Source organism: Canis lupus, chromosome 34 (assembly GCF_003254725.2).
Source record: "Canis lupus dingo isolate Sandy chromosome 34, ASM325472v2, whole genome shotgun sequence".
In the NCBI taxonomy this organism is placed as follows: domain Eukaryota; kingdom Metazoa; phylum Chordata; class Mammalia; order Carnivora; family Canidae; genus Canis; species Canis lupus.
In genome coordinates, this window is record NC_064276.1 from 24,701,965 (window position 1) to 24,717,589 (window position 15,625).

At 39.4% G+C, this 15,625-nt stretch overlaps 1 long non-coding RNA gene across 1 annotated transcript in view; it reads right to left on the bottom strand.

Moving 5' to 3' along the window:
- Positions 1-3,868: 3,868 nt before the first annotated feature.
- LOC118353297 (uncharacterized) overlaps positions 3,869-15,625 on the bottom strand; it is a 29,402-nt gene continuing 17,645 nt past the window's right edge. Inside the window, exon 2 of the long non-coding RNA XR_004812013.1 lies at positions 3,869-5,822. This is a non-coding gene — a long non-coding RNA (uncharacterized LOC118353297). The remainder of the gene's footprint in view (positions 5,823-15,625) is intronic.

Here is a 15,625-nt window from a genome sequence, read left to right on the forward strand (position 1 = left end):
ACGACACTTGATCCCAGGTCCTCAGGATCAGGACCTGAGCCAAAGGCAGATGCTCAACCACTGAGCCACCCAGGTGCCTCTTGGGATAAAGTTTCAAGTCAAGAGTAAGAATAGAAAAAGAGAAAACAAAGAATATAGGAAAAGGATGCATCAGAAATTAGTGAAATAAAGAATAAAAGAGAAATGATCAAAAGTAAAAATCTCGTTATTTGAATAATAAAGCAACTATGGTGAAATTAATTGAGAAGAGGAAGAAAATCACAAATAAATAGTGAAAGGAATAAGAAAGGGAAAATATTACAAATACAGTTGAATTTTTAAGATAATGCCAAAAGAATACCGTGAGCAATTTTTGCCAATAAATTAAAAAATCTGAATGAGGTGGAGAGTATAAGTAACCCCCATCAAAAAACCAGAAACTGAAGATGTTTATTTTTTTTCTGAAGATGTTTATTTTTTTATTTTTTTTAAAGATTTTATTTATTTATTCATGAGAGACACATGGCAGAGGGAGAAGCAGGCTCCATGCAGGGAGCCCAATGTGGGACTTGATCCCAGGACTCCAGGATCGTGCCCTGGGCTGAAGGCAGGAGCTTAACTGCTAAGCCACCCAGGGATCCCCTCCTGAAGATGTTTAAAAGCTAACAGAATGAAAACTTAAAAAAATGGATTAAGAGTAAAAAATGATAACAACAGAAGACAGTTTTATAAGTGAATTTCTCCAAAACTAAATGGAAATAAATCATCTCTTTCATATGCAAACTGTTTCAGAGAACAGAAAAGAGGTAAGTTACCTAACTCATTTTAAGACTATAATGATAGTCTAATATTACTAATGAACATAAATGCACAAGTTATAGATGATACCATACAAACAATATAACCTAGTACTGCACACACGTACCTATTTGAACAAATAAGATTTTTTTTCTAAAAAACAATAATTCAGCATTAAGATTTTATTAGTGTAATTTATAAGGTAACAAGTTTAGTGGGGCTGTGGGGAGATGTGGGTAACAAGAGAAATTCAGCTTTAGAACTATTATTTAACTTATTTTGTTTTTAAAAGGTCTGAAGCAACGATGACAAAATGTTACTCTATCGAGGTGATGCCTTTTTTATGTTATCCTCTGCACTTTACTGATTTTGGAATTTTTCACTTAATTCTAGATGCTAGTCAAATTTTTCTGTTTTAGCAGTAGATAAAACTATTCCGTACTGAAAAAAGCCCCTAAAAACCAACCTCCTGCTCCTTTGATTTATTCAATTACAGTGGAGCTTTTGCCTTTGCTTATAAAAAAAAAATAAAAGCTGTCTGTGTTGCTGTGAATAAGAAAATCAGATAAACCTCAAAGGTCATGATCGATGTTCTCTAAGGTTTCTTTGTTCTTAACTCCGTTCAGGGATCTGAACTGATGCCTTTCTGGGGAAGAGTCTCTTTTCCTCTGGGACAGTGCTGCTTTATGTGGTGTGGGGAAGTGGCCCCAGAGTCCCCCAGGCATGTTGGGGGGTGAGGTGTCCCAGCTTCAGGGCCTGGCAATTCCCCGACAGTCTCTTTTAATGCAAGTATTTGATTCTGTTGGAGGCCACCAGCTTCTTATAAAGCTGCCCGTGAGCCAGTGTCAGAGATTCATCTCCCCATGATCTTCTTTCATCTGACACACCATCTGTCTCTCTCCTTAGAGAAATACAGAGGAGAAACAGAGGTGGAATTTAATCACTGAGGTCTCTAGGCTCCTGAACTCCCAATTTGTGAGCTTCAGCTGAGCTCCCGAATCCCTTTGCTGCAGGGAGGAAGAAAAGAGTCATTTTTGCACTTAACTGAAACTGTGCTTTTAAGAAATGATCGATTCTCCTTTCCATTCTTGTCATCGTCGTCGACTTAAACTAAAATGATGCTGTGGATGATAATACTAATGTCAGCAAGCACAAGGTACTGGATTCCTTCATGTGTCCTGACTCCCTGGGTTTGTCAGCATGGCTTGGGTTTCTACCCTTGACAGGAGTTGGCCTGAGACAGTAGAATAGGGCAACGTGTGTAGAAGCCTCAGCACCGTGCAGAGTAAGTGTTCAGTGTATGGTCTCTACTCTGGCCCCATTCAAATCCTCTGATCAGGAGGAAACAGCACAAGGTAGGATAGAGGGCTTCTTTCAGGGTCATGGAGGGATTTTGGAGGAGGCAAGTAGACTTTGAATTGTCTCCATGGTAGTTTTAGAAGGATCTGGATAATACCACCCTTCCATCAGAGTGAAAAGAAAGCCTCTCTTGGGCCTTAGAGTAGGGGCAGGCAAAGCTTTTTTGTAAAGGGCAAACTAGTGAACATTTTGGGCTTTGTGGGCCACTTAGAGTCTCAGTCACATACTCTTTGTATGTATTCTTTTTGAAACCCTTTAAAAATATGAAAACCATCCTTAGCTCAAAAGCCATACAAAAACAGGTTGTGAACTGGATTTGACCACATAGTTCACTCATCCTTGCCACCAACCTGTGTGAGATTCTCTAGGGCCAAAGAGTGGCCAGAGGATGCTGTGTGAGGGGAGGGGTGAGGGCAGAGCTGGGAAGGATGGCTGATGTCCACATAAATGTTCATGAAGCCACTGTGGTAGAGAGTGGACGAGGGATGGGAAGAGATGGGGTGTGTCGTGCAGCAGGCTCTCCACATGCGATCTTGTTCTGGTTTAGAACTCCAAAGTATCTGAGAATTTTAAATTTAGAAATAGACTTCGTGTAATGTGGGTACATTTGTCAGTGGGACCTAGATTCCTATTTTGTTGACTAGTCTGTTAGCTGAAGTTCGCAACTTCTAAAAATTTAGGCATAGGGTGCATGGGCCTTTATTTGCATTCTTACCCAAGGCTGCACAAATGTGGAGAACAAATTGTCCTAAAATACAGAAAAAAGCAAAACAGAAAAACCCTGATTCCTGACTATGTCCCTAATAAACCTGTTGTTGATATGTAGTCCCAGCAGATTTTGTTTGCAGAAATCACAGCCAACCAGAGAGTCTAAGAACTGAGCCAACCTCCAGGCTTTACACAGCTCTGTCACAAGTCCCACCTTGATATATATACAACTTATGGAGTCAGTATTCCCTGACTCAATACTCAAATGCCTGCAAGGGTCTGGGTAATTAAAGTGAAAGAGATAGATCAGATGCCAGAAAAAACTGCACACTAACAGAAGGAAAGGCCCTTCTAAACCCAACTGTCACCATTCATGTCCCGCGACTGCTGTCACAGAAGAATGCTGGCCTGGTGTTGCCAAGTTCCAATTTTTTTTTAAAGGCGGGAAATCTGAATTTATATATAAAATTTCAAAATCTTAAAAGTTGGACAATTAATTTAAAATCTTAAAAAAAATAAAATAAAATCTTAAAAAAAAAAGTCTGTGTTGGTCAAGAAGACTGGTCTGTGGGGCTGCATTTAGTCCATGGAAGGACAATTTGCCACTTCTACTCCAATTATTTCTAACTGAATATGAGATGTCCTCAGAGTCGAAGCCCCTCTGTTATTCATATTTATCCAAAATGTAACCTCCATGTGCATGCTGTGGGCACTATAGGAATAACGGAAAGAGCACGTGATCATGAGCTCGGAGACCTGGCCTCTGCGTCCTGAATTGCCTTCTCTATTCTGTGCGATTTGGAGCAAACTGATTATCATAGTCCTTTGTTCCCTCAGCTGGGAGAATTAGCTAGATGGTATTTTAGTTCCCTTCCAACTTGCATATTTTAGTTTTCTTTTTTTTCATTGTCATCAGAGATGTGACCTAAGTAAAGTTTAAACATACTAAGCTTGGTTTCATAGCATTGCACCACTACAAAAGTTATTATCAACTTGTAATCTGTTTATCATATTTTCTCAGATCTATGTATGGTAACAGAAATTTATTAAAACTGAGTTTTCAAGTCATTTGCAACACAATATTATTCAAACCGAGTGTCAATAGGAAATATCACCTTTATGTTCTCATTTCACACATATGAAATATTCTTTAATATAAACAATCTTTAATGCCCAGAAGATATTGTCCTTTTTTTTTTTCTGGTGGGGAAAATGCCCCAAGGATACACAATGGGTAAATTATGACAGCATGGTTTACATTTTGTTTCTTGTATTTTGTCCTTGAAAGTAACCCATGCGCAGTGTTGTTCTCTGCTTCTAGAATAGATTGTTTAGTTTCAAGCAATCCTGCAAGTGTAATGGGGTTGATTATATTTACAAAAATGTGGTAATGTGTCACAGGGGATGGTGCCACACTTCTATCAACAAAGGAGGAGACACAAGGTGCATTTTTAAAATTCTGAGTTAAGTGTCAGGAGATGCCAGAGAAGAGCTTTGGAGGTAAGGGATTTTGGCAGACATATGCCAGGCCAGTCTCTATCACTTATGAGTAATGTCATGAGCCAGTTTTTCTTCCAAGTAATCTTTTTTTAAAAGCATGTTATTGAGATATAACTTATACAGCATGAAATTATCTCATTTTTAAATGTACACTTTAATAAATTTTCATGTATTTGCAGAGTTCTATAACCATCACCAAAATCTAATTTTAAAACATTTCCAGCAGCCTAAAGAGAGACCTCGTGCTCTTTTAGAGTTATTCCCATTCCCACCCCTAGTCCCGGGGCAACCCCCAGCCCCGGGGCAACCCCCAGCCCCAGGGCAACCACTAATCTACTTTCTGTCTCTATGTATTCGCTTTTTTTGTGACATGCTATATAAATGAAATCATATATGTTCTTTTGTGTCTGGCTTCTTTCACTTAGCATAACGTTTTTGAGGTTCAGTCATTCATACTACTTTGTTCCTTTTTATTGCTGCGTAGTATCCATGGATAGAGTATCACGTGCCGTTCATCCATTCATCAGTCAGTGGACATTTGGGCTATTTCCACCTGTTGGTTCTTGAGAATAACGACACTCTTGAGAATAACGACACGTGTCCAAATCTTGGTGTGAGAGAAGTCATCGTGAAGTTTTGCAGCCAAGTTGCCTTTTTTGGCATCTACTAAATTTGAGGGAAATCCATGCAACATCCCTCCCACTCACTGGCATCCTGATTTGCAAAACTGAATTTCCAAAAATTTCCAAAAATCACACCGACAACTGAGAGTAGCCTTGTATGTAGTCACAGGAATTTGCGGGCCATGAGGACATCACTTGTCAAGTGTGCTCTAGAAGGAAAAGGCTGAGTGGAGCGCTAGTCTATCACGAACTCGGCTGCACCCATTTCTGCTGGGTTTGTTACTGAATGGATGAGAGGGTTTTTTTGGTGGACCTACAAGGGAAAGGCTGTGGGCTAAGTTTCTTGGGCCATTTCTTTGTTTCATTTAAGTCCAGATCTTTCTAAGAGCTACATTTTCTCTTTCTACATGCTCAAGGGAGCTAGCATTCAGTTCTCTTCTTTCCACAGATAATATCCAGAGATTTTTCTCTCAATCCTGTGCCCACCCTCCCCCAGAGACTGTAGTGGAGCAGTATGTGGAGCTTTCCTCTCTCTACCCATAACTTCAGGGCTTTATTACTAACCCCAAGGAGGGAACAGAATGAAAAGCAAAGCAACAAGTGGCAGTTGCGAAGTTTCCTTGGGCCTTATAGTATCATCATAGTTATTCCTTATCTATAGTGAAAGATAGGGATTCCACTTTTGTGCTCTTCTGAAGTATCCTTGGGGGCTCAGGCAGTTTCACTTCCTTAGGTGATGTAGGGCCAGGACTCTCATTCTTAATCTCTTTCGCCAGAAGTTGAACATTCCCCTTTCCTCCTGTTGTTCCTCCGGCTTTTCACTTCTTCATAATTCCTCTCTTTTAGCACCTAAGACTGAAGAAGAGAGATAGGGCAGATGTGTGAATTAGTTTGAGATTTCTCAATTCAAATGGATTATTATGATCTCAGGTGAACTCACTCCTCTGGCTTTGTTGGTCCCCTTGCCAGTCTCTGTTACTGGTCTGGTGAAATATAGGAAAAATCAAATAGGGTCATTCTCTGACTGCAGCACAAACATCTTTGCCCATCCAATTGGCTGCCTATATTTTGAATGTTGCTTGAGATTATGGTGATTTTTTTTTCAGTGATTTTAAAAGCTCAGACTTTCCTCTCCCACATCCTTTATTAAGAAGGGTTTGGGCAAATACTGATTATAGCCCTGATGATACTCCAAGTCTGCAATCATTGCCTGTTGTTTGGACCCTATGCTCCAAGTCATTCTAAGCATAACATACAAATCAAAGATTTGCCTCAAAGAGCAGCAGCCTGCAAACTTTCCAAAATATTCATGGTCATAATGACATATTTAATAGGAGCAGAGAAGCCAATTAACTAAGAGATATGACATGGGAGATGAAATTTCTTTTAAATCCAGACTGTAGGAAGAGATTTTGTAGTACTATTATCTTATGATGACAATGACATCAGGAGAGGGGTCTTATGGTTACTCCTCTCTTTTTCTTATTCATTTAATTATAGTTCTTTGGTTCTTTTTTCAATCAGATCTGAGTTTGAATCTTAGCTCTACTTTGCTACGTAATGTCTCTAAGATTTATTAATAACTAGGGTGGCCAACTTTCTCAATTTGCTCAGGACTGAGGGTTTTATAGAGACATGGGACTTTTTATGCTAAAAGTGGTAGTGCCAAGCAAGCCAGGATGTTTTGGTCACGATATTAATGACATGAGACTTAAATAATACCTACCTGAAGGTTGTTGTGAGGATTCTGAGCTAGCAGAAAGCCTAAGCGAAAGAAATTCTAAATAAATGGAAAATGTTTTTATGCAACTCTTTTCAGTAGTCTTCTTCTCTGGCTTTATCACCACTTGACCATTGCTTTTGAATCAGACATTCCAGGAAAACCAGAATCACATTGATATAGATTTGTGCTCCTTTTTTTTTTTAAGTGAAGTTTTTTAAAAATATGTTGAAATATAAATAATGTGAAATTCATCACCTTAACCTTTTTAAGTGTATAGTTCAGTAAGCTAAGTACATTCACATTGTTGTGTAACCAATATACAGAACTCTTTTCATTTTAAAACTGAAATTCTTTGAACCCCAGCTCTTTACTTCCTCTTCTCTGGAAGAGGAAACCACCATCATTTTTTGTCTCTATGAATTTGACTCTAGGTACTTCATGTAAGTCATATGGTATTTGTGTTTTTGTGATGACTTCTTTATCCATAATGTCCTCAAGTTTCATCCCTAATATAGAATGTGTCAGAGTTTCCCTCCTTTTTTAAGACTTAATAGTATTGCATTTTATGTGAATACCACATTTTATCCATTAATGGATACTTGAGTTGTTTCCAGTTTCTGGCTACTGTGAATAAAGCTGCTATCAACTTGGGTGTACAAATACCTCTTTGAGACCCTGCTTTTAATTCTTTTGGGCATACACCCAGAAGTAGAATTATTGGTTAAATTAGTACTTATTAAATTTTAATGCACTCAGATAACTTTGGAATCTTGTTGAGATACAGATTCTTATACAGTAGGTCTGAGATTCTGTAGCTACCAGGTCATGTCAGTGCTGCTGGTGGGCAGACCACTTTGAAGTGCAAGGGCAGAGAAAAAGTGAACTAGCTTAGATGTGAAATGTAATCGTAGTTAAATTACTTAGCTCTCTGGGCCTGTTTGGCCATTCATAAAATGAAGGGGCTAGGCTAGATGACTTCTAAGGTCATTTCTTTCTTGATATTCTGTATTATTATGCTTATTTAGGATAAGTTTTATTTTCATTTACACTGTTTGCAATAAAACATACGGAAAACAATAACTCCTGTATTGTAGAAACTGGAAGGATTGCTGATAGGTTTGGAGAGCTATGAAAATTAGACCAATAAATCTAAGAGATCAATAGAACTAGATATTATCAGACCAATGAGCAAATGAGAGCAAATAGACTTGTATAGAAAGTAGATCCTTCTTCAACTTTCTTGGTTCCTATTTATGAAAGTATTCATCAACTATTATGGCAGCAAAACTACTAGTCTTTTAAAATTTCTATTTTAAAGAAGAGGAAGCAGAGAAATTTCATAGTGACAATAGGAAAAAACTTTGACCTGAGATGATATTAAAAGAAGAGTGCTTTTAGTTACATATAATTTTATTCAAGGACAAGCAAGGTGGAAGGGAGATGAACTAAAGGCTAGAGCAATCATGTGCTGATAATGGTTCACCATCAGCTGGGGAGGGACACCCTGATTTGTAGTATTCACCAGTGTGTAAATGCTCCTATGAGACTACTTACCATCTACCAATACAACACCAATTGGCTAGCAAAATTTCTGAAATTTCAATAATCAGTTTTCATGAGCTGGTACAAGCCAGCTCTGGCAACACCATACAGAAGAGTAAGTTTCCTATCATTGAGTTCTTGGGATTAGATAAATGAAACTGTTCTAATAATCTCATTCTTTCCCTCTATTGCAGTGGGTTTTTAGCTCAAGCTGAATACTAAAATCATCACAGCAACATTTCCAAAAACACCAAGGGTCAGGTCTCCCAACTCAATTAAATCAGAAATTCTTGGGCACTTCAGAGGTTTAAATGGGGAGCCAGAGATGAAAGTAGCAAAGTCCTATCAATGCTGTGCCATCAAATGATCTCATTAAATTCAGCCTCTCAAGTTCTTCCTCCTGCCAAGAATATTAACAGAACCAAAGAGTAAAATCTGTAGAAGTGAATGATGCTTTCCTAATCTATCAGCTAAACTTTGTGTGGGCGGTGGGAATTTCAAACCCCTTGAAGGATATAATATCTCGATTAAGCCATGGCTGATCAAGTTGTGCTTGGCTGGACTGTAGGTCTTATTCTAAGACTGCACAACCAGCAGGAACCCAAAGGTCAAAAAAGATAAAAACCTGGGTGGCAGGCACTGGGGGGGGGGGCACTTGATGGGATGAGCACTGGGTGTTGTGCTATATTTTGGCAAATTGAACTCCAGTAAAAAATATATGTATAAAAAAAATAAAATGCTAAAAAAAAATGATAAAAACCAATGAGACTCATGGCAGTCATGTCCATTGAATTCCCATTGAATGTCTGTTGAAATCCTACTCTTTATAACTAGGCCAGGCAGAACTTGATGGGAGCAGAGAGATTGGGGTTGGCAAGTGGGAGGTTAGGAAGAAATAAAGTTGTGATTAAAGAGGCAAATTTCAGAATTAAAAGTTGTAGAAAATAATTGCATTCAAGAAATGATTTGGAGCCAGTTGGAACTGAGTATGGGCTGCTAGAGAATAGAGTGAAGGAGTGATAGGATCATCCAAGGCCAGAGAAGTTGATGGAACAGATGATGTATGAGTAATGGGAACTCACCCCAGAATAATGGCAGGCAATGGGTGGAGGAAGGAAGAGGGTGAGAAAGAGAATAACAACATGACTCGCAATATTGATGGAGCATCTACCATGTGCCAGGTACAGCAGGAGCTACTTTGTATTTTCTCATTTAATTCTCAAATCTATCTAATGAGGTTGTGACTATTATGATCATTTCTATTTTATAATCGAGAGATCAGAGCTCAGAAGGTTAATCTTACCCAAACACAGAATATAACTGTAAATTCTTTACAAAATCAAGTCTTCCAATTCCAGAATCCACTCTTTGAACCTCTACACTACTGCCATTTGTTGAATATCTACCATTTACTTGCCATTGTGCTAGGTGAATTATCTCATTGAGTTCCTACAAAAACTCCAACATTTTGTTGTCCTCATATACCAAAAAGAGAACTAAGGCAGCAGTTAAGTGACTTCCCATAGCTAAAGCAAGTAGAAATCGGGCTGATATCCAAAATTAATCATGGCTTCAAAGATGATGTTGAACCCCAAAGTCCTGGTGACAAATTTCTGGAGGATTTGAGAGAATGCCATGAAGGTCAGTAGACGTATTACAATACGTACGATTGTATTGTATTACGTATACAATACAATCATATTAAAAAATGGGAAAATATCAGGTAACTAAATAGTATGCTTTTCAAACAGGGGGAGCTATTATATAGATACGACATCATTTGCCTGTTTACCCCATACTTTCACTGTTCAGTATGCAACTGGACTCTTGAGACCTTTTCTGAAAATCTCTAAGTTCTCTTTCTCTGTAGTTCTCTCTTCTCTAGTACTCTGCATTATAGATTCTAACCGCCTGAGCCTCCCTAGAATCCCAGTCCAGAAAATTCATGGAACTCTGCCTGGGTTCACACACCTGTACTACAACCTGGAAACTCTCTCTGGATTGTAATATGGGGCCATCACAGGACTCATCTAATTTTTTCCCCATTCTCAAAAACCCCTGCTCTTGGTTGTCTGCTGTCCAATTACTTAAAAACCATTGCTTCACTTCATGTACATGTTTTGTGCTTTTGTTTTCCCCTAACTTTTCTAGGAGAGATAGTAGGTTTCTATTATTTCATCTTGGATGTTAGTAAAGGTGCTCTCAACATGTACTGGATCAGAATTGGAACTTCTCTAATTTTCCAACTAAATCTCCTTTAAACAACCCCAAGTGTTTTTTATCCCTGGTGCTTCTCAAAATCTTACCATTTGGTTTAAAGGCATTTTGTCATATAAGCCCTCTGTTCTGATTTAAGTATGTATTGTTTGGGAAACCTCTTCGTTCTGATTGCTCACATTTGCTTTAAGTGGTTATGCTTTCTGCCTTTTGTCCAGTACACTCCCACATGGCAACATGGTCTACTCAGCATCAGGCTGGGAGTACACAGTCACCGGCTCCAGTTCCAGTCCTGCCGTTAATACACAGTCTGACTTTGGACACTTTGCCTCTCTCAGCTTCAAACTTCCCATTTATAAAATGTTTTAGAGGTGGGTGGAATAAATGGACTTGAATTTCTTTCCAAGGTTAAGATCCCTTGTTTTTTTTTTTTCTAAAGATTTTATTTATTCATTTGAGAGAGAGAGAGACAGAGAGACAGAGGGACACAGGCGAGGGAGAAGCAGGCTGCATGCAGGTAGCCCGATGTGGGACCCGATCCCGGGACCCCAGGATCAGGCCCTGGGCTAAAGGCGGCGCTAAACCGCTGAGCCACCCAGCCTGCCCAGATCCCTTGTTTTTTTTTTTTTTTTAAATTTTTATTTATTTATGATAGTCACACAGAGAGAGCGAGAGAGGCAGAGACACAGGCAGAGGGAGAAACAGGCTCCATGCACCGGGAGCCCGATGTGGGATTCGATCCCGGGTCTCCAGGATCGCGCCCTGGGCCAAAGGCAGGCGCTAAACCGCTGCGCCACCCAGGGATCCCAGATCCCTTGTTTTTAATGTGTGTCATGCCTCAACCATTTTGATGTAGTTCCTGAAAAATGAGGACCCCAGTCATCTCAATATTCGTATCTGCTGTGAGCCCAGGTTGAGAATTTTTGAAGGACGCTGGGTGATTCATCCATTCTTGTTTCCTATACTCTCTTCTGCTGTCTGTAAGGAATTGTGGTTTATGGCAGCTTTTACCTCCATGGTCCTCCAGGGACAGAAACAGGAGAGGCCATAGTTAGCAGGAAGGATCTCTTTTGTGGCCTGCTTCATTGAGAGTGACTGGCTCTCCATTTGTCTTTGTTGAAAGAGCCAATCAGCAGGCTTAGGACCTGGGGTTCTTTCACATTCATTCCTGGCTGATTGGTGATTCACAGAGTCCATTAAAATGCCTGGATGACCAAGAGCTCAATTTTCCCAGATGAAGCCTGTTTGGCAGCAAAGAGGCTATTTCTCCCCCTTAGCAACCACTGAAGAGTCAGCATTTGTAGCCTTGGGGGAAGTACATCTCAGCACACTATATTAACCTCTCTGGCACTGCCTGGTGGCCCTGGTCCAGCAGCTAGCGAGCCAGCGTTAGGGTTTACGATTGCTCAGGCATTGATAAGTGGCCATGCTGACGGTGCAGCAGTGCTCAGGAAGGGAGCTTATTACTTCTAGGCTCTCCAGGAGAACATGCGAGAGCTATTTATTGTGAGCCCTTTTCCCACAGGTTGGAAATCTGTGCACTTATATGCTTTCCTTTTCTAATATACAGTTAGAAATATAGCGAGGTGATTTCTAAAACATGAAAGTTACAAATTTATGTGTCAGTGGGGTTTTCAGGTTTTTCCACTTTCTAAACAGTGAGGCTGTAGGCGTTATATGAGCTTGGTGATAGGTCTACCTCACCCTGAATTCATAGCCATGACTGTGCTATGAACTGTAAATTCCTCATGTGAGAGGTTAGTGTTATTGCTGGCTTCCCTGCTTTGCTATATTCCCTAGTTTCTGGTTCTGCTAAGGAAGAATTTTCTTTTTACCATCTTTCTTAGTCACCCAGAGCCATCTCACCTCCATTCTTGATGTTGATTTGATTTTCCTCCCTACTCTGACATTCCCACCCCTGTCATCTCAGGGATGAGGTGCTCTGGCCTTTCCCCTCTTCCTCTTCTCTGCCGCCACTTGGACAACTCCATCCGCTTGTAGAGACAGAGGTGGCTCCTGAGAGCGCTCCGCTACAGTGTTCTCTCTTATGCTTAGCTGTCACCCGAAAAGAACACCCGTTTCAGGTCTGTCACTGCTGACTTGTCCTAGCTCAGTTCTAGCCGTGTATTAACAACAGCAGCAGCAGCCGCTGCAACTATCACCCGAGCACTTACCATGGACTAAATCTATGTGTACAGTCCCATTAAACCTTACAGCAACACAATGGGTAGGTGCTCTGATTATAGTCATTACAGAACCTGGGAAACCAAAGTACAGAGAACTTAAAGTAACTTTCCTCAGGACACAGAGTTAGTAAACAGCAGAGCCCAAATTCAAATCAGAATCTGATTAGCCAGGCAGCCCCAGTGGCTCAGAGGTTTAGTGCCGCCTGCAGCCCAGAGTATGATCCTGGAGACCCGGGATCAAGTCCCACGTCAGGCTCCCTGCAAGGGGCCTGCTTCTCCCTCTGCCTGTGTCTCTGCCCCCCTCTCTCTCTCCCTCTCTGTGTCTCTCATGAATAAATAAATAAAATCTTTAAAAAAAAATCTGAATAGCTTCCAGAGCTTATTGGATTTCCAAAGTATTTCTCTTGAAGGTTATCTCACAGACTGCTGCTAACCAAATATCTACACCACAGTACTTAAGAGTAGGCCAGGGAGAAGGAATTGTAACTGAGAAATACTTTCATAATGAAGGCAGACCTATTTTCTGAGCAAAGATAGGCGGGTGCAAGGAGAATTTTCCTGTACGGTGAAGATAAATTGGAATTTACTTCACTTATTTTCAATATAGTTCTCAGTTATTTAAACATAAAGTTAACCTTAACGGAATGTTACTAGCTTCTGTAATAGAAACGCTCACATAGGAGACGGTATAATGAAGATGCATGTACACGATCAGAGGAAAAGACTTGTATATGGGACATACAATATCACTCAACAAGGGATATTAAATCAATCATATTAATAAAAGTAAATCAATCATATTTCAGCAGAAGGCACAGAACATTTTGGATTAAAATTCACAAATACAGGTAAGTTTTCATCATTTTAATAGCAGTCACTGAGTGACTTGGTCGAGGCACTTAAACACTCTGTCTAAATTTTGTGTACATGAAGTGTCTCAGAGATATGCTATTAATAGAGCAAGGGCAATGATAATGAAATCTACATAACTATATATTTATGGCACCTTTCACAAAGGCATTTTTGTTTTCTTAGAGGGGTGATTATTCAGACTATTTTGGGATAGGTCAAACTCTCTTGGCAAAAGTGCTTTCAGAGGTGAACTCGTAGTGGAAAAGTTCTGATAAAACCGTGAGTTTGTTTTTGACATAAATTTGACATTATTTTATAACCTTGATTCTTAACTCCACAGGACAAAATTTGCTGGGGAGGTAAAATGTTCAGTGGCCAACATAAAGATGTTTACTTATTTGAAGGGTGCATAATATCTAATCATGTAAAGTATTTGCTTTTTCTGTTACTGTCATCCAATGGACATTTCCAGAAAGTCAACAATAGCATTTAAAGAGCCCCCTTTCTACTATTCTTTGTGGAATAAATGTTTTGGGTTTTGCTGTAAATGTTTTAGGTTCAGCCTTAGACATAGAGCCTAAACAAACACATTTTTCTTTAACAGTAATATACCAACTTCTTAATTAAGTACAATGGTAATATCCAAATCAGATTTTCAGAGAACTTTAATGACTCCATAATCTCTGCTGTCTTTCTCAAAGCCATTCCCAAAATGAATTTTAAATTCTAGTAAAAATAGTTTGTCTGCTATGCAAATTCAATATCAAGACCAAGACTGAAATGCCATTTTGTTCTGGAACTGCTACCAATCATCTCAGATGTACTTATGCTTTTGAAAAGATTATTAACATTAATTTAGTAATGATGTAGTCTTCATTTATGACGAATATGTCTAGAGATAGAAGCAACAACAACAGTCTATAATTCAAAACCAAAATAGCCAATGTAATAAGGCAGAAGTTTTAAATCCTCATCATATACACCTTACTCTGGCATTCAGAGCTCTCCACAGCTGACCCCAATCTGGTTTCCCAGCAACATCACCCACGTTATTGTACCTTCCACACTCCGGTCATAATAGATTGACTCATCACTTCGCAAATAGAACCTGTGCCTCTTGACCTCTCAGCTTTCACCATTTCTGTTCCTTCCATCCTTAATACCATTTCATGCACCTGTTGAACTCTTATCAATTTTCAGGCTCAGTTCCAAATCTACGTAAAATAGCACCCAACCCTCTCCCCCGCTGTGGCACATCCCCCAACTTCAGTCTGTTGAAATTAAATGCCTTTCTCGGGTTTCAGTTTTATTCCTTGTTTGTAACTTATTAATTTTCTTGGGAAAGACATTAATATGATTTAGTTCAGAGTATTTCTACCTTTACCACCAGGTTACAAGTTCATTGAGGACAAGGAGACTGTATTGAGAAATCTCTTTATCCCCACCCCAGGCTTGAAATCAGCTGGTTAAACTGAGCTGAATCGGTGATACAACTTTTAGTGGGAACAAACTCCATAAGAAACACTCACAGATAATAGCACAGAAGTAGAAGAGTTTGGCAGGTTACCCTGGGTAAGTTAATCACTTTTCCTTATGTAAACCACAAAACTTGTAAAGTCTTGTTTCCTTCATTTGAAAATTCCATAGTAGATATGATAATTAGATAACCCAAATTGATCTGTCATGGAAAAGGTCACTTCCAGAAAGGAAGCCTGTATCATAATTGGCCCTAATGAGGCTTTATTGCCTCCTTTTGATTTGCTCTTTCTTTAATTTGTAATATTATTTAACTATTAAAAATACTTGTTTTTAGCTCAGCTGGTCTTTTATAGTTGAAAGCCTTCTTTTGGCAGTACCACTCCTTAACCTAGTTAGGGCTAAAAGGGACTTTATTTCTTATTCTTCTAGGTGGGGCTGTCATTTGTTGAAGGCTAAGTACCACATTGTCAGTTTATTTTCCACTCTCCTTTTGATATTCCTTTTGAGATTTAATCATTATTCTTGGATTCTTCCTTGATTCTCTTGGATCTTTCCTCTAGTACAGTAGTTTCCCATTGGGAGTCATTTTGCCTGGGATTTGTTCCAGCCTCTCCTTTCTTCCTATTTCATGCCTCCATTTTGACAACTCCATGCACCTA